At 44.8% G+C, this 20,688-nt stretch overlaps 1 protein-coding gene across 4 annotated transcripts in view; it reads left to right on the plus strand.

The window, feature by feature from the left end:
- Positions 1 to 20,688, plus strand: part of GTDC1 (glycosyltransferase like domain containing 1) — a 345,909-nt gene that overhangs the window by 17,052 nt on the left and 308,169 nt on the right. The gene's annotated exons all lie outside the window — the stretch shown is intronic.

Consider the following 20,688-nt stretch of genomic DNA (forward strand, 5'->3'; position numbering starts at 1 on the left):
GTTCAGAGTGTACTACGCAGGCACAGTAGTTCTGCATATTTATCAGGGATGTGCTTTCGAGTAGCTACGAGTTTGTAGCTACTCGGATTCAAAATGTTAATCAATACTAATTAAAGCAGGTGTGACCACAGGAGATGGGGGGGGGGAGGGGTTTACTTACCCAAAAGTCCACGGGTTCCTGTGCAGCCTATTTCGTCACACGCAAAGTGTTGGTCGCGTTCCATGACTCACTACCGCACTTCCTACTTCTAGCCGGCGATAGAGCGCGTCCTAGTGGCTGCAGCTCTGGCGCTTTGAGTCCGCCATGAGAAAAGCGCGATATAAATGTTCTGTGTTTGTTTGTAATCCCCGTCTGGCAGCCGGTCCAAGCAGGAAGTGACACACACTTCCTGTGGCCAAAGCAATGACGTGCGTGGGAGCGTATTGCTAAAATACACATATGCGCGACATGTTAAACTTGCATCGGGCATTTTAAAAAACACGCATCGCCATAGACTGACATGACTTCCGCACGTTGCTGCAGGTTGCCACAGAGCCGCACGGTAATGTAAGTTTGTCTTTGTGCCGGCGATGCGGCAAAAACGTCACTTCTGTCACATACATCTGTATGAAAGGCCTCAGAGACTAACATCACCCTAGCGGTGGACTGCGGTAGAAATGCTGCCCCAGGCCAGTGTGAAAGGGTCTTAAAGCTAATTTGGGGTTTATCTAGTATTCAGAAACTCAGTGCAGAATCAGGGGTATCAGTGCACTCAACGATGTTCCCAGGATGTCCACGTTTGTTTCTTACAATCAAAACCATATATAGATGCCTGCTGGCCTGCAATTGACCCAAACTATAAAGTCTGTCTGTCGTACACCTTAAAGAGGAATGCAGTGAAAATAATACTATGAATAATTGTTTTGCTTTTTTTTAACTATATTTATTTATAGATTGTGTAGTCAGTGTTCGTTACTGAGAGTTCTATGCACAGAGGGAGATACTGCTTGCTTGGCAGTTGCCGCTTGCTTGGCAATTTGAAACAGCAATTATTTCCCACAATGCAATGAGATTTACAGACAGCAAACTGTGAGGACCATGGTCATGAAATCACACTGTGGGAGGGGTTTCAGCACAATATCAGCTGGATACCCCATGGGAAAGGGGGTATCAGCTACTGATTGGGATGAAATTCAATCCTGGGTTAAGGTTAAGCTTCGCATACACAGAACAGATGGTTCTTGGCTGAGATTGATCAGGCTAATGGTGGCCATACATGGTACAATAAAAACGTTCGATTATCCAGTTTATTCGATCTAAATGATCGAATGAATGAAAGTTGAAAATATTTTTTTTTTCGATCAAGAAATTTGAATGATTATCTAGTTTTTTCCAGAAAAATCAGATCGGACATGCTGGAAAAATCTTTATATTCGATCTAACGGAATAATCAAACTAAATTATCTAATTGAAAAAAAATGAAAAATTGCACCATGTATGGCCACCTTAAGTCTTTTGTTCTCCTCACCTCTCCTTTACTGTGCCGCTCTGTTGAGTGCTGTGATGTAGTCCCGCCTCCATAGCAACAGAATGTGTTGGTGGCCTGAAGCCTACCTGTATATCTGTACAGCACTTGGCCCCAAAGTGTTGCTTGAGGAACTGCGGGAACTGCAGTAATCGTACATGTGTAGTGCACAATGCTATTTCTTCCCTGCATTGAACATCAATATACATTTGCTTAACATTTGGAGCAAGTGCACTCAGTCCGTCGATTCATCTGCTCTCCATCTAACACAATAAAAAAGTACATTGCACAGTGAGAAGTTTAAAAATAGAAGAGAGATCAAGAAATGATTGATATTCGCCATGTAATTTGTTCATGTTGTTTGATCCACAATCAACCTGCATGTCATCATCTTTAGTACTGGCAGACATGAAAAAACACAGACAGCACCAACTGTCCTAAACTACAGGATGGGCCATTTATATGGATACACCTTAATAAAATGGGAATGGTTGGTGATATTAACTTCCTGTTTGTGGCACATTAGTATATGCGAGGGGGGAAACTTATCAAGATGGGTGGTGACCATGGCAGCCATTTTGAAGTCGGCCATTTTGAATCCAACTTTTGTTTTTTCAATAGGAAGAGGGTCATGCGACACATCAAACTTATTAGGAATTTCACAAGAAAAACAATAGTGTGCTTGGTTTCAATGTAACTTTATTCTTTCATGAGTTATTTTCAAGTTTCTGACCATTTATAAAATGTGTTCAATGTGCTGTCCATTATGTTGGATTGTCAATGCAACCCTCTTCTCCCACTCTTCACACACTGATAGCAACACCGCAGGAGAAATGCTAGAACAGGCTTCCAGTATCCGTAGTTTCAGGTGCTGCACATCTCGTATCTTCACAGCATAGACAATTGCCTTCAGATGATCCCAAAGATAAAAGTCTAAGGGGGTCAGATCGGGAGTCCTTGGGGGCCATTCAACTGGCCTACAACGACCAATCCACTTTCCAGGAAACATCTACTTTGCACCACCACATTATGGATGTCAGGTCCGATCATTCCTAGATGAACAGTTTCCTGGAAAGTGGATTGGTCGTCATTTTATAAATGGTCAGAAACTTGAAAATAACTCATGAAATAATAAAGTTACGTTAAAACCAAGCACACCATTGTTTTTCTTGTGAAATTCTCAATAGGTTTGATGTGTCACATGACCCTCTTCCTATTGAAAAAACAAAAGTTGGATTCAAAATGACCGACTTCAAAATGGCCGCCATGGTCACCACCCATCTTGAAAAGTTTCCCCCCTCACATGTGCTAATGTGCCACAAACAGGAAGTTAATATCACCAACCATTCCCATTTTATTAAGGTGTATCCATATAAATGGCCCACCCTGTATAACCACACCCCCTAACAATGCAATAGGCTAAAATGTTTTTTTAATAGATATACATATACACTGAGGGACAATACTGGTTGCTTGGCAGTTGGAAACAGTCGTTATTTCCCACAATGCAACAAGGCTCCCACAGTGTGATGTCAGGACCTAGGTCCTGACATCCTGAGGGAGGGGTTTCACCACAATATCAGCCATACAAACCCCCCTTATGATCTATTTGAGGAAAGGTAAATGTTTCTCATGGGAAAGGGGGTATCAGCAACTAATTGGGTTGAAGTTTAATCCTTGTTCACAGTTCCTCTTTAACCACTTGAGGACCACAGGTTTAAACCCCTCTAGTGGCCGGGTGATTTTCCACAATTCAGCAGCTCGCTGGAAGGCCATACAACTTAGCACCTAAATGAATCTTACCTCCTTTTGTTTTTCCCAACTGGGTTTCTTTTGGTGGTCTCTGATCGCTGCTGCGATCGTTCTTCTTTTATTTTGAAAAATAAAAAGTTTTGTTTTTTTTTAATCATTATGGTTTCATTCCCTCCCCCTTTCCCCCCTCCCCCCCAAATTTGCCCTGGACGGCAATCTGTCCACTTCCTCTCGCGATCACGGCTGGCAGGCTGATCATGAAGCCCCGCGTCTCTGCAGGGAATGATCACAATTGCGCGTGCGCGTTCCCTGCTAAGCCACGCCTCCAGCACCTGATGCCGATTGGCGTTAGGCGGTCCTGGGGCTGCCATCTTCCTGCCGCTGATGGGCTTTAGGTGGTCGGGAGGGGGTTAAATAAAGAAAGCTATAATTGCTGAAATCCAGGTGGGGACCCGGTCATTCTCGTCTTTTGTTTTAAAGGGGAACTGAAGAGAGAGGTATATGGAGGCTGCCATGTTTATTTCCTTTTAAGCAATACCAGTTGCCTGGCAGCCCTGCTGATCCTCTGCCTCTAATACTATTAGCCATAGCCCCTGAACAAGGATGCAGCAGATCAGGTGTTTCAGACTCTAAAGTCAGATCTGACAAGACTAGCTGCATGCTTGTTTCTGGTGTTATTCAGATAGTACTGCAGAGAAATAGACCAGCAGGACTGCCAGGCAACTGGTATTGATTAAAAGGAAATACATATGGCAGCCTCCGTATACCTCTTACTTCAGTTCCCCTTTAAATAACCAAGACCAGTTTTCTAGGTCACTTCTGGTCTCCAGAGTTCATCAGCTTTAGTAAATCATCCTCCTGTGTAGGTTTTAGGGAAGTTACTGAGCCGATATTTCCTTCAGCCAGCGCTGGATTTCTGTGTCTCTCCTAGACTCCAGCCATCTGTCCTTGATGACCCAGGCCGAGACAGGAAACCAAAATTGACTTAAATGGCGTTAATTTAGATTGATGTTTCAGTCCTTGCGGAACAGGTGTGTTCAACATGCTGGCGCGTATCGCCTTACAGCGTCCCAGGTACGCGGCTCCAGCTCGCCAACCGCTAATGTGCCCCTTTCATCACCACATACTGAACTCGTTCCGCACATCTATGATTTCACCTCATTATCTGACCTATCTGGGGGAGCTTTAACTGTGAGCGCGCCGCACAGACACAACTTCCAAATGAGCCAGGTTATGCCGTCGTGTGCGTCTTATGGACTATAATTAACTCATTTCCTCCAGCTTACAGTGAACCAGAGGTGAGAGTGATATGGAGGCTGCCATATTTATTTCCTTTTAAAGAGACTCTGTAACAAAAAAAAGTTCCCCTGAGGGGTACTCGCCTCGGGAGGGGGAAGCCTCAGGGTCCCAATGAGGCCTCCCCCTCCCCTGTAGCTGCAGGCAATCCAGCGCTGGCTCCCTGAAGTGTCCCAGAATCCTCCCTCGACAAGCCTGACATGCGCTGATTTATTTACCTTTTCTGGCTCCAGCGGGGGCGCTGTTGCGGCTCTCCGCACAGAGATAGGCGAAAATAGCTGATCTCTGTCGGGTCCGCTCTACTGCGCAGGTGACTTGCACCTGCTCAGTAGAGCGGCCCGACAGCGATCGGCTATTTCCGCATATAATAGCCTCAATAGGATCCGGAGGCTTCCCCCACCCGAGTTGAGTACCCCCCAGGGGAGGTTTTTCTCATTACAGGTTTTCTTTAACCTTCCGGGGTAAGCCGCGCAGGAGGTTTTCTCAGGCCCTGCTGGGCCGATTTGAGTAATTTTTTTTTGCTGAACGCAGCTAGAACTTTGCTAGCTGCGTCAGCACTACTATCGCCGCCGCCCCGCACTCGATCGCCGCTATCCACGTCGCAACACAGCCCCCCCCCCCCAGACCCCTGCGCTGCCTGGCCTATCAGCGCCAGGCAGCGGCAAGGGGTGGATCGGGACTCCCTTAGACGTCACGACGTCCATGACGTCGGTGACGTCATCCCGCCCCGTCGCCATGGCGACGGGGGAAGCCCTCCAGGAAATCCCGTTCTTTGAATGGGATTTCCTGATCGCCTATCGCCGGAGGCGATCGGCGGGGCTGGGGGGATGCCGCTGAGCAGGCATCGCTACATGATTTAAAAAAAAAAATAAATCAAAAAAACGGCTGCGCTGCCCCCTGGCGGTTTTTAATAGACCGCCAGGAGGGTTAAACAAAAACAGTTGCCAGGCTATCCTGCTGATCTATTTGGCTGCAGTAGTGTTATAATTACACCAGAAATAAGCATGCAGCTAATCTTGTCATTTCTGACAATGGGCATGATTTCCAAGGCTTTTTCACCTGTTTTCATCTTTTCTATGTCACATTTTTAAGCTTCCAAAGAGCAAAAATATATAATTAAGGTAAGAAAAGTAATATTAAAAGGAAGTTAATCAGAAGCAACTTGGTGATTATTTTGCTTGTAAATGTGCTGAAAGGTTATTTTTTATATAAATTAGGTGATAAATAAGTCATTTATGAGAAGTTTTGTGAATAGAGCCCAATATTGTGCATGCCTGTTCAGGGTCTATGGCTGGAAGTATTATAGGCAGAGGATCAGCAGGACAGCCAGGCAACTGGTATTGCTTAAAGTGGACCTGAACTCTGGCACAGGACAGAAGGAAACATAGAAAAATGCACCCTCTATGTATTTAGAGAGTATAGCCTGTTTAATTCCCGCTCATTTGTGTGTAATCTCAAGTTGCAATTTGATCTCTCTCCAGGGTCACATGACTGCCATGGCAGAGATGGTAGGCAAGCTTATTGGAAAGCACAGGATGTTAATAATATGTCTGCTTCCATGAATCAGGAAGTAGAAACAGTGCAGATTTATTGCAGGATTTGTATCAGCTTAACAAAGCAATGTTTTTTGTTTACAGGCTATTATGATGTTGCATATCTTTTAGAGCAGAGAGAACGTTCTGATTTCATGTCCAGTGTGGATAATTTATAGAACATTAGTAGAAAAGAAAAGAGTCTCAAATTTAAATTTTCAGTTACATAGCTGTTTTTCTATTTCTATAACATTGCCTTATTCTCTAGTATTTGCAGTTTACAAATTGCTTGCTGTACTATTATTATTACTTAGTATTTATATAGAGCTGACATCTTCCGCAATGCTGTGCAGAGTATATTGTATTGTCACTTAACTGTTCCTCAGAGGGGCTCACAATCTAATCCCTACCATAGCATATGTATGTGTGTGTATATGTGTGTGTGTATGTATCGTGTAGTGTATGTATCATAGTCTAGGGCCTTTTTTTTATGGGGAAGCCAATTAACTTACTTTGGGGGGATGTGGGAGGAAACCGGAGTACCCAGAGGAAACCCACAGACACGGGGAGAACATACAAACTCCTTGCAGATGTTGACCTGGCTGGGATTCGAACCGGGAGCCCAGCGTTGCAAGGCGAGCACGCTAACCACTACGCCACCGTGCAGCCCTTTATGTATTATGAAACAGAGCAGAGATAATGACCCTTTGAACTTCCTGGCAGTAAAACAAAAAACAGTGAGAGACAGCTTGAGATAAGTGCTTCAGAAAACAGCACTGTAGCCGACCCAAGTTGGGTCCGAGAGCTCAGAGAAGCTCTTTTGCATAGATAGCAACTGAAGTTTCTTAACTCTTCCTGTACTGGAAACAACATTAGACTCCTATCTGTGCTACTAATGTTTTTATTTCTTAGCAGTACTACACATACAATTCATTATTTCATACGTTTATTTTCACTTCAGATTCGCTTAACCCTCCTGTGGTATTGTTGCCTAACCCTAAACAATAGCTCTAACCTCTAAACCCGAATGATACTCACCATTTGTTCTATTCAGTGACCAGTTTGTAAAACACCGTGCCAAATTTAATCTTACCTCTCTGACGTCTTCTTCCGTCCATCCCTCGGCGCCTCCCACGATGCGGGTAAATCCGGTGTCACGTGACTATACACTTCCTCCTTCAACCCGGAAGGAGGAAGTGTTTGTACTCACGTGACTGCGGCGTGGACCGCATCGTGGGAGGCGCCGAGGGACGGACCGAAGGAGACGTCAGAGAGGAAAGATTGACCCCCGCCCAGCCCGCACAGGTGATTGTAATTAGCAGGGTGAAATCTAGATAGCAACTATACGGGTTTCACCCGAATTCGGATTAGAGCAAGCCTGATTGTATCTCCTTAGCTAGTTTTTGCAAGTAACCTTTGAATATTGTTTTCCTCTTGCTTATAGTGTGCTTTGAACATTAGTGAAAACAGCACCTCTGCTGCTGAAACACCGTGCAGACTTTCTGACACCTCCTGTAACGGTAATAAGCTGCTTCCCACTGTTCTCTGCAGCTCTCTAGTTATCTCCTGAGTCATTCATGTAGGTGAGGCAGCCAGCTGAGAGTGTAGTTAAAACTTCTATAGCTGATACATTTTGGAGAACTGATGAATTTTATACGGCATATATTTCAAGTGCTCTTAAGGGCCTGAGCCCACTAACGCAGTTGCGTGCAGTTGTGTCCGCTTTTCAGAAACACATCAGTGTTACAGATGCTGAAAAGCAGACACAACTGTGTTAGTGGGCTCAGGCCCTAAAGGATACCAGAGCCGAACGAAGTAGGTAAAACGGGGGGGGGGGGGGGGGGGGGGGGTGAGCAGCTGTACTGATGCCCACCACTCCCCCTGTTCTCCTCTGTCCCCCTCCTTCCACACATAAATGACCCCTGGCGGCCTCTTCTTCGGGCAGAGTCGGGCATTAGTGCGCAGACGCTGGCCCTACAGCGCATGCCTGCGGCCAGGAGTGCTCTGCACATTATGTAATCTTGACGTAATGTGCGGTGCAGTGACGTAGGACATGCGGAGCTGGGCCAGTGCCTACGCAATAATGCCCGACTCTGACGAACTGGAAAAGGCTGCCAGGGGTCAGTTAGGTGGGAAAGGAGGGGGACAGAGGAGAGCAGGGGAAGTGGTGGGCATCAGGACAGCTGCCAGTACTTGCCTGTTCCCTCCATTTTTCCTACTTCGGTTTTGGTATCCTTTAAGGTGGACATACATCTAGGGGCCGGATCGCCCATCTGAATTGATAATTTTATTGAATCGGATGAAAATCGGTGCTAAGCATGCCCAATCAATGATTCAGTCAATTTTGGCCTGAAATCAGTTGAATGTGTCGATCGAGCAAGCTGGAAATTCTCGGCCTGATGTTGATGGAGTGCGCAGCAGTAACGGTGTGAGATATGGTGTTGGACCCCCGGCCACTGTCTCCCCAGATGTTAATGTCCCCCATCCCCTTGTGCCAATTTCCCATTATTTCGACTGCTTTATACAAAGGGGCTGATTATAACCACCATGAAATTGACAATGCAGACTACTTGGAATTGTTTTGTAAAAACACCCTTTAAATGAAGTTGCGCATTTTAAAATGCATCTTCAGATCCACAATGTGGACGTCGACTCCTCTTTTCCACACTGTGTCCGCATAAGTGCTTGAGCCTGGTGTGCTCACCCTCTTCACTCACCCCTGCATCCCAGTGTCGTGTTTATGACTGTTCCCACACCCTTTATGTGACCACTCCCACCTCCCCGACATTACCACTCCCACTTCCTCCTGGTGACCACTCCCCTGGCCTCTGCACAGTGGGGAAGCACCGACAGTTCTGAACATTCCTCTGGGGTAAAGAGGTGGGCGTGGGTGGAGCTGGAGGGGCGGGGTTGGCTGCAGCTGGTGAAGCAATGTTCATTTAATACATTCCGTTTTGTTTAGTTTTTTTTAAGTGGAGATAAATTTAAACAGTGAACCTTTAAAAGTGATTCTGAAGTGATATAAATGTGTATATATAATGGAGCCTATTTATTATGGTGGCAATTAGCAGATTGCCAGAAAAGTGCCATTATTTGTGCGGTTTTATCAGTTTATCCAGTACTCCTTTGGTGTTCTTTATGGTAAAACAAAAAATGAGCATCCTCCCAACTTAGGTGTGTTACAACTAGTTGAAGGCTCCCCGTATAATAAAAAAAAACTAAAACCAGTGTAAAAAATGAGAGGCAGTGTTGGGCTCCTGAAGAAACAAACCAGTACTGACTGGAAAAAATGTTTTATCAAAGTACTTTAACATAGATATGCGTTTCGCTGGTTTTTACCGCATGCTTCAGGTCAATCAGACAACATTGCCTTGCAACTTGGATAATGAGTGCCTCAATCTTCATATTTGTTGTGGCAATCAGCTTAAAGCAACCTGAACTGAAAAATAAAAGTCAAGATTAACATACACGCATCATACTTACCTCCCGCATAGTGTAACGAAGGAAAGAGGCGCCCTGGTGTAATAAAAGCATCTAAAATCAGCTTAAAAAAGATAGGTAATATGAGGTTACTTACCTCAATGACGAAATCTCTGTAATTAATACAAAATATTTTTTTATTAATTAGCACCGGCAACGCGTTTCGCAGGTCTCAGCACGCTTCATCAGGCCAATAGCAGTGCCAAATGGAAAAAACCATCTAGCATAGGGAGCCTCTCTCTCACCACTCATTGATCTCTATCTCCTCTGTCTAGTTTGTCCACTGTGATCAATTGAAATTTTCCGTCGTCCATTTTGAAAATGGCCCTTACCCTATAACAGTTTCCTGTTCAGCACACTGTTAAACTGTAATATCGCCCACTTGAGCCATAGAGAAACATGGACATTACCTTGTTCATCAGTTGTCCTTTCAAATATAACTGACAGCATCCTATATATTTCAGTTCTGACAAAATGTTGTCAGAACTGGAAGGGATCACTGTAAGAAGAAAATGAAGAGCTTCTTAGAGGAACTGAAGGTGAGGTAACTATGTAATATTCATTTGCAGGTACATCATGTGTTTATTTTAAATAATTTTACTCAGTTCAGGTTCACTTTTAACAGTAATTTTTACATTGGTTTGGCTTTTTCCCATGATCAATATTTTTGCTGATAAATATTAGTAAGTGATGATCGCTATAGAGATTAGTGGCAGACAGGGATAGTATCCAGATTAAAGTGAACCTCCGGACTAGAAATCTACTCAGCAGCACTGAAAAGGCCCGGTGTTTCTTTAACAGTTTCACAGCATCAGAACTTTGTTTTTCTTACCAAAGCATCATTTTTAGCTGCATTTTTATCTAAGCTCCACCCATCACAGAAAAATCCCTGATGCTGTGCAGAGCATGATGGGATTTCCTATGTTGTTATTCACGTTGCCTAGCAACTGGGAGAGGTGCTCAGGACACAGGACAGTTGGAACTGTGTCTCATGCTCCCTGTCACCTCCTTCCAACCAAAAAGATGGCTGCCATCATGAAATCAAACATTTGCCTGTTCTTTTAAAACAGGGTGGGTAAGAGATTATAATACCTATCTATTTTAATTAACATAACTAATGTAACTTAATGACAGTATATTTGTTTGGGCTGGAGTTCCTCCTTAAGGTCAAGGAACTCAACAAACATCAAGAGCAGGAGTAGATGACAGAGTCCAATCTGCAAACGTTAGACTGTTAATCTTTAAAACTAAACTAAAAATGTGCTCCCACATGAAAACCCTATTTAGTTTTCGCGCTAAAGACACGTTTATCTCATTGTGCTATTTTTCACTTCACTGTCACTTTAAAAGTCACAAAATGATCGAGTGGGTTTCCCACCAGCTGGAGAGCCTAAAATTGGACCCCGCTTTTATACGTTTGGATCAGGTCCGTGTCCTAAAAAAGTACCGCGTGGGGAAGCCATTTATGGAAAGCAAGATTTATCTTATTGCACGTTCTTGTCATAAAAATCGCATTACATCTTCATGTAGAAATTTCTCCTGTTTATTGTGTGATTTCATCTCAGAATTATGCACAAAACTCTTTATTTCCCATTCCCAGCATCTTACCTTAAATTTGCCTTTCCGTGAGAATGTATGGAGAGCGACGTGCGCCCCCCGTCCCAGGAGCTGCTTCTGTGAGGCCGATGGCGCTGGAGGCCTATTGCTTGCCACGTAGCTTCGAGTTTATGCTCCTAATAGCTGCGATAGCTTATCTCCTCAGAAGGAAAACACTGTGTAACATTGTATCCTGGCCCCAGGTGACTTCATATGGAGAAAAGATATTATTTGTAACAAACCCCCGGCCCTTAAAATATCCCCCAGGGGAAGTGCTCTGCCGCATTTACTCCCTGAAGCCTGAAAAGTTTATTTTTACAGACAAACTGCGAGCGTGTTACACCGCACAGGGGAGGGGGGCTCCAGGGGAGAATCGCAGGGAGGGATGGCGGTTAAAGGTACACTCATCAAACAGATTTATATGTTCTGTTTTTAAAGGGTTGTTCCGCCCAAAGGTGACATCTCCGCTATAGTTAGCTACCCGCTGACATATTTAAAGGAAACATAAAGCGAAGCTCCCATATTTATTTCCTTTTAAGCAATACCAGTTCCCTGGCAGTCCTGCTGGTCTCTTTGGTGTCAGTAGTGTCTGAATCTCAAACACTCTCTGAGAAACTGTCTCACACACACAGTGTTCAGTATATCTCATTAGAAGATTTTGATATATCATAAAACGCAGTTATAATAGAAAAATAATAAAATGCAAAGCCAGCTTTCAGGGTATGAAAAACTACACTTTGTAAGCTTGTAATTTGTAAACAGACATTATTACTTGTGCACAAAAGCAAACATGATAACTGTATGAGTAATAAAAAGTAGGAAAACACATTTTCATTGAATGTAATGTCAGAGTTTCAGACCACTTTAATATAAGAACATTGACTTTAAATTGTTAAAGCAATTGTTCTATATCTTCAGTTGCAATGTATGTTTGTAAATGTACAAAACCCCAATAAAAATCTAATGCTTCAAATAAAGTAGTGTCTGAATCCCACACCTGAAACAAGCATGCAGATAATCCAGTCAGACTTTAGTCCGAGCACCTGATCTGCATGCTTGTTCAGGGTCTAATGCTACGTACACACATGCGACAACGATCGTTCGTTGAGAACGACGAACGAACTTTTAATTGATGAAAGAACGACCTAAGTAAAGTTAGTTTTAAAAGGTGTGTAACGATCTGATCGTTAGAACGAATTTTACATCACGTAAAGCAACTATTGCGCCTGCGCATAAAAATGAGAAGTTTCACAGAGAAATAGTGAAATGCGCATGTCAAGCCTAGTACGAACGACCGTTTCCAACGATGTACTACTTTTGCAAACGATCGTCGTTGGTTAAAATCCGCCGGGACAGAACTTTCTTTTGTAGCGATTTGGCTCGTTCGTCGTTTGCCTTAATAGTCAGTGGTTCGTTTTTTGTAACGATCGTCGTTGGTAAAGATCGGGGAACGATTGTTACAAACGACTATAGTCGCATGTGTGTACGCACCTCAAGGCTAAAAGTATTAGAGGCAGAGGATCCTCAAGACAGTCAGGCAATATGCATTGTTTTAAGGAATTAAATATGGAAATCTCTATATCCCTTTCGCTTTAGGTTCCCTTTAAGGGTAAATTTTGCTACATCAACATACATATGTATATTTCACCAGGGAACACTTACACTAATGCTAAAAATGCTGCATTTAAAGGGACTCCGAGCAGTGCAGAAACTATGGAAAGATGCATATCATTTTAAAGCTCTCTTTCTCCTCTTTCCAATGATATATAAACTGCCGCACTACGCCTTTTAGTTTTCGCTATTTTCGCGATTGAAAATGCCACGGCCGCGAAAATAGAGATAACTAAAAGGCGTAGGGCGACGATTTAGGTGTCACCAGAAAGAGGAGAAAGAGAGCTTTAAAATGATATCCATCTTTTCATAGTTACATTGTATCACACAGGGCGACTTTTTCTCAAAGTCAGCAGCTCCATTCAGCAGAAAAAGTTGCCCTGTGTAATACAATGTAACTATGGAAAGAGGGATATCAATTTAAAGCTCTCTTTCTCCTCTTTCTGGCGACACTAAATCGTCGTCCTACGCCTTTTAGTTTTCTCTATTTTCGCGATCGAAATCGCGGCCGCGGCAATTTCAATCGCGAAAATAGCGAAAACTAAAAGGCGTAGGGCGGCAGTTTATATATCATTGGAAAGAGGAGAAAGAGAGCTTTAAAATGATATGCATCTTGCCATAGTTTCTGCACTGCTCAGAGTCCCTTTAATGGAACGCAGTTAAAAGCTCAAACGGACGGTAAATGCGTTTGCACTGTCAAATGGAACGCAAATGCAAGACGGAATTGCTGGATTGCAAATAAAAATTGCCAACCTGCTGCAAAACGCCGACTGCAAGCATGAATCGAACGCGATGCAAGCCTATGGGAATGGAGCATTCGGCTTCCTGTTCATTTGCAAACTAACCAGTGGGAATCCTTCAGCAAAAGAGAAAATTCTCCATCATTCATGTGGACCAATATGGACCATGGTTAATGTGGACCTTCACTCAACCTCTCACTCCCATCCAGCTACAGTCTGGTGCCATCACTGAGATTGCATCCCATCCATTACCTAGAGACATGGGACATCACTGAGGATGTAGCCTGTCCATTCACTAACTGACAGTACCATTACTGCCTATGTAGCCTATCCTTTAGAGACCAGCAACTATATTGAGAATGCAGCCTATCCATTCACTAGAGCCCAGTGACCACGCTGTGGTTACAGCCTGTTTTTCCCTGGAGACTGATGACATCATCGATCATGCAGGCAAAGCAATCAGCAAAGAGCATAACCTTGGTGACGTCAACCTTGATTCCTATGTTATGTGTTTAAAAGTGATATAAGTACAACTGTCATCAGTCAATAGGTGTGGCAGAGTCTTCTACCCAGTGCGGAAGCTGTTATTAGCTTGATAGGTCACTGTGGGCGGAGCTGTACTACCATTTTAAGTACCGTATCTATGAGTAACCTCAGCACCCAGCCCAAGATGGCAGCTATCGTGGCAGGTTCCCTTTAAGACCCATCATAGGCGCACACTGCGAAATCCGCTATTGCTGTTTTTTCATGTTTGTGCAAATGTTTCTTTATTTGGATCCGTGCCCTCGGTTTGGAGCCATGTTAGTGGGATGAGGCCCAGGTGTACATCTGCACACTGCAGGGAAACGCTGATCCGTAATTACCGCCCATGGATTATTCTGTTTGAACTCGTGTTCTACTTTTAGAAAATAGTTTACATAACAGCTGAGTTCGGGGCTTGTCTTGTCACAGTAAATGAAGGATATTTAAAGCCTGGCATATCTGGGCGTGTAATCAGCTAATGCAACCATGCTCCATGTGTGTGTTTGTTATCTGAGCGCCATTCACAGTAGTCTTGTAAAATGAGACATTATTGACCTATTTAGGGACTTGTCTCCAAAACTGCAGTAAACAGAGGAATGGGGGCACTGTGGCCATATCAGCAGGCCTGAAATGAGTATTGGTCACATGATATTTGAAGAATCGGTTTAGACCAGTGGTTGGCCTTAGGGGCAGCTAAGGTTAGGCATCAGGAAGAGGGTTTGCTGCAGAGGGCATGGTTAAGGTCAGGTTTCAGGAAGTGTGTTTGCTGTAGGGGCGGTTAAAGGGGCACATAAACCAGGAATAAAAAAATCAGTTTTACTTTCCTGGGGCTTCTACCAGCCCCCTCCGGCCATCCCGTGTCTTCGCAGTCACTCACTGAGCCTCTGGTCCCCCGCCACCGACTAGTTTCGTTTTAGCAGACAGGCCCGGCCACTCATATTTTTCTTTGCGCTCCCATCCACAATAGCATCCTGTGCCTGTGCAGGACACTATTGAGGACGGGAACATGAAGATGGATATACGTGGCCAGGCCTGCGCAGGTGCAGAAAGCCCGCCGACTCCCTGTCAGGGCCTGTCAGCGAAAACGAAACTAGCTTGCGGCAGGGGACTGGAGGATCCGAGAGTGACTGCGAGGGCACGAGACGGCTTTAGGGGGCTGGTAGAAGCCCCAGGCAAGTAAAACAGATTTTTTTTATTCCTGGCTTAAGTGTCCTTTTAGGCCTCGTTCACATTAGGGCCGTTTCTGTGCGGTTTTTACAGCGCACTGCCCTGTGCGATCAGCAAGGTATTTACTTTCCCATGTAACTAAATGTAGCTGGTTCACATCTATGCACTGCGCTGAGCAGCGTTACAGAAACGTAGGGTTGCATGCATTTCTGTGCGTTGAGCTGGAAAGCGCACAGCAATGCAAGTGAATGGGTGGGATGTTTTAGCGCATAGAAGCGCGTACAAGCGCATAGAAGCGCATGCGTTTTTTACCCCTAATTGGAGAAAAAAATACATCTACATACAAAAACAAAGTTTTATTGACAACTGCTGCTGGTACAACAAGCAAAACATGCTTTAAAGAAGCGCAGCGCAACGCACAGAAACGCGCACTAAAACGGGCACAAGCGCATGCGTTTTTTACCACGCGCTTTCACGCGTTTTTCAGCGCAGCAGATGTGAACGAGGCCTTAAAGAGACACTGAAGCGAAAAAAAATATATGATATAATGAATTGGTTGTGTACTATGAATAATTACTAGAAGATTAGCAGCAAAGAAAATATTCTCATATTTTTATTTTCAGGTATATAGTGTTTTTTCTAACATTGCATCACTCTATAATATGTGCAGATTACACAACACTCAGCATTCAAAATGAGTCTTTCAGAGCAGTCTGTGAAGTAATAAACTCTCCTCTGCTAGAGGAAAAGTAAACAGTTCAATTACAGTTGAGATGATAAAAGTCAGATAACAGCCCTCTCCATGACCAAGTTGGTCGGGAGAGCTTAATAGCTTTTTTGCATAGAGATAACAACTGGAGTTTCTCAACTCTTCCTGCACTGGAAACAATTAGACTGATGTATCTGATCTTAATGTTTTTTTTCTTAGCTGTACTACACATACAAATCATAATATCATCATTTTTTTTTTGCTTCAGTGTCTCTTTAAGGTTAGGCGGCAGGAAGGGGGTTTGCGACAGGGGGGCACAGTTAAGCTATGACGGCAGGAAGGGTGAATTTAAGCTCGGGGTGGTTAGGGATAGGCATTGGAGCAGAGTTCAGTGTTGGAGTAGGGTTAGATTTAGCTGTAGTAAAATATCGGTATCAATTACTACTGTAAAGTAGTAGATGCAGCTCGGTCATTCAAGTGCTTGAAGAGAGGAGCACAGCCTGGATCTTCTGGAGGGCCCGAGGAGCAATGGCAGAAGCGAGGAGGTCCCAGGAAGCTTCTATAGGATCCCTCATGTTAGGTAAGTATTTCCTTTTAACCTGAGCTTCGGCTCAGGTTTACTTAAAGAGACTCTGTAACATCAAAAACGTCCCCTGGGGGGTACTCACCTCGGGTGGGGGAAGCCTCAGGATCCTAATGAGGCTTCCCACGCCGTCCTCTGTCCCACGGAGGTCTCGCTGCAGCCCTCCGAACAGCCGGCGACAGGCCCGACTGTTCAATTCAATATTTACCTTTGCAGGCTCCAGCGGGGGCGCTGTGGCTGCTGTCGGCTCCGAAGGAGGCGGAAATACCCGATCTCAGTCGGGTCCGCTCTACTGCGCAGGCGCCGGAGACTTGCGCCTGCGCAGTAGAGCGACCCGACGGCGATCGGGTATTTCCGCCTCCTTCGGAGCCGACAGCCGCCAGAGCGCCTGCGCAGGAGCCAGGAAGGTAAATATTACGTCACCGCTGTACGGAGGGCTACAGCGAGACCCCCGAGGGACGGCAGACAGCGTGGGAAGCCTCATTAGGATCCTGAGGCTTCCCCCATCCGAGGTGAGTACCCCCCAGGGGACGTTTTGTCGTTACAGATTCTCTTTAAAATAAAAGAGGTGATTATGTGGAGAAATAATCAGAAGATATGGTGTGTAATCTAAAATAAATGTTTCCTTAACTTCTTCCCAACCGCTCCACGTCCATTGTCCCCAGGACCGCTCCACGTCAATTGTCCCCAGGACCGCTCCACGCCAATTGTCCCCATTACCGCTCCACGCCAATTGTCCCCAGGACCGCTCCACGCCAGTTGTCCCCAGGACCGCTCCACGCCAATTGTCCCCAGGACCGCTCCACGCCAATTGTCCCCAAGACCGCTCCACGCCAATTGTCCCCAAGACCGCTCCACGCCAATTGGCGTGCAGTCCTGGAAGCTTGTTTTGCAGGAGAGCATCCCTGCTTGAATGAGGGAGCTCTGCACCGTCCTCAGTCTCCCAGCGGCGATCACAGCTAGTAGACTGTTAAGCTCAACACACACCATACAATCTTGGTTGTACAGATTTACCAAATGTATGTAGTATAAGGGCCAACAGATTGAAAATACCTTGAATGAGTGATTGGATAAGCTCTTATACTACATGAAAGTGGTAAGATTGAACAACCAAGATTGTATGGTGTGTGTTGAGCCTTAGACTTAGAAACCACCGTCTATTTACATTGTACAGCGCTGCAATCTAAGGCAACGCTGTACTGGGGACAGCCATGTCACTCGGCTGTCCCCTACAGAAGATCAGGAGCGATCGGCTGTCATAGGCTGATGCTTATGACAGGCAATAGCGGTGATTGGCTGGCAGAGGGAGGGAGGGGCTGGAATAAAAAAAAAAAAAACTTGTTATAAAAAATAAAATATACAAACATGCCGGGAGCGATCAGAGCCCACCAACAGAAAGCTCTGTTGATAGGCAGAAAAGGGGGGATCACTGGTCATGGGGGGGGGGTGTTTTAGACGAAACCACCGTCTAATTAGGCTGTACAGCACTGCGATCTAAGGCAGCGCAGTACTGGGGACACAGGAGAGCGGCCGATCGCCGTCACTGGCTGACTGGGGGGAGGGAGGGAGTTAGGAAAAAATAAATAGGTAAATTTATTAAAAAACAAATAACATAAATATTTATAAAAAATAAATAAACACTGGGGGAGCGATCCGACCCCACCAACATCTGTTGGTGGGGAGAGAAGGGGGATCACTTGCGTGCTGAGTTGTGCGGCCCTGCAGCTAGGCCTTAAAGCTGCTGTGGCCTATTTACAGAAAAATGGGCTGGTCTTTAAGGCTTTAAGGGGGTTTAACCACCCTGGCGTTCTATTGATTGTGCCAGGGTGGCTGCGCAACACTATTTAAAAAAAAAATGTTTTTTTAAATCATGTAGCTAGCCTAGCGCTAGCTACATGATAGCCGCAGAGGAGCGGAATCCCCCCACCCCTTCCGATTGCCTCCGGCGATCAGAGCAAACCTGTTTGGCATCCCCCGTCGCCATGGCGACGATCGTGACGTCAGAGGGAGTCCCGATCCACCCCTTAGCGCTGCCTGGCACTGATTGGCCAGGCTGCGCACTGGGTCTCGTGGGAGGCCCTGTTACGCGGCGGGTAGCGGCGCATCAGTGGCGGGCGCCGGCGATCGTCCCCAACACGCAGCTAACAAAGTGCTAGCTGATGAAAATCGGCCCACCAGGGCCAGAGCAATCCAGCGCGGCGGTCATGGACGAGCTGAGCTTGTCTATACCACTATTTAACACTGCGGTCCTCAAGTGGTTAAGTGGCTAAAGGACAACTGTAGTGAGAGGTATATGGAAGCTGCCATAATAATTTTCTTTTAAGCAATATCAGTTGCCTGGCAGCCCTGCTGATCTGTTTGGCTGCAGTAGTGTCTGTATGACACCAGAAACAAGCATGCGGCCAATCTTGTCAGATCTGACAATAATGTCAGAAACACCTGATCTGCTGCATGCTTGTTCAGGGTCTATGGCTAAACGTATTAGAGGCAGAGGATCAGCAAGATAGCCAGGCAACTGGTATTGCTTAATGATTAATTGGAAATGGCTGCTACTTTCCGAATGACCCTCACAGTTTAGAACTAGACTTCAGATCTTCAGTGGGGTTCATCAGAGACAACTCTGTAGGGAGACAGAAATCTGAAGTTTTCTTCCTGAGGTCGGTTTTCTTCTGCCCGGAATACCACTTTAATATCCTGATCGAAGGACTTTTTATTTTTCCTCCTCCATCCACAGTGACATGAATCTGAGACATGTCTGATATGGGTGCCATCTGTCTGCTTTAAATTAGCATGAAATTAATGGAATTAGTCGTAGGTTAGATTAAAGGGCAGAGGTGGGGTGAGTTGTATACAGCATTCCATTATCTCCGCCACATACAGACCCCTAAAGAATTGCCACAACACAACCTGCGCTCATATTTTATCACAATTTCCTTCACACATTGATGTGAAACTCACCCCCCCCCCTCCTACCCCTCCCTTCAGAATGCAAAAGGACGGAAGGAATATTATATACTTTGCAGCGCTTCCATCTCTTTATCCTTGAAATCAGGGGGCTTTAATGTTTTAATTACATATCACCGTTACGGCAGAGGCTTGGATAATTTTAGTCGCAGCTAAACTGTGGTGTCAATAGCGTGCCAATGTGAAAATTGAAGGTATGGTGGCATATGGATGCCTAATCCCAGCGTGCACAGGGTCCAAACACTGAGAGTCAGAAGCCTGCTAATGAACCACATAGTTCAGTCAAGGTGTGATGCTGTTAGCATTGGGGTAGAGGAGAAGGTATTGAACTCTGACAAAAAAAGGTGCAAAGATCAACGTGTCGGGAGGAGGTGATGAGGTGAAAATGACACACTACTAGTGAGTTGTTACAACGCAGAATGATGTGCATATCACTCCGTGCGGCTTTGCGCTAATAGAGAGCTACAGGCGGCGAGCAAGGGAGGGAAATCAAAACAATATTTACTTGTTTGGAGATTAGGAAGATTTGCCAACAGTTAAGGTGAAGGTTTTATAGGTTGGAATGAAGGGTCCATACAGGGCTGGAGCTAAAGTCATTGTAAGCAAGTGACATGTTTGACCATCAACCCAAAAATATGCTAATAATAACAATCGTAAAGGACAGTGGGTGCTCTGTTGGCTTGCGGCATAATTCAGTATGCGGTATGGATGTAATCTATTCCCTGCCATAGGCTAGTGTCCTATCATATTATGATTACATATTCATATAGCGCTGGCATCTTCTAAAGCACTTTACAGAGTACATAGTCATGTCACTGAGTTTCCTCAGAGGAGTTCACCATCTAATCCATACCATAGTCCTATTCTAATGTCCTACCATATTATTATTATGTATTTATATAGCAGTGACATCTTCCGCAGCACTTTACAGAGTACATAGTCATGTCACTGAGTTTCCTCAGAGGAGTTCACCATCTAATCCATACCATAGTCATATTCTAATGTCCTACCATATTATTATTATGTATTTATATAGCACTGACATCTCCTGCAGCACTCTACAGAGTACATAGTCATGTCACTGAGTTTCCTCAGAGGAGCTCACCATCTAATCCATACCATAGTCCTATTCTAATGTCCTACCATATTATTATTATGTATTTATATAGCAGTGACATCTTCCGCAGCACTCTACAGAGTACATAGTCATATCACTAACTGTCCTCAGAGG

Source organism: Hyperolius riggenbachi, chromosome 7 (assembly GCF_040937935.1).
Source record: "Hyperolius riggenbachi isolate aHypRig1 chromosome 7, aHypRig1.pri, whole genome shotgun sequence".
NCBI classification, from domain to species: Eukaryota; Metazoa; Chordata; class Amphibia; order Anura; family Hyperoliidae; genus Hyperolius; species Hyperolius riggenbachi.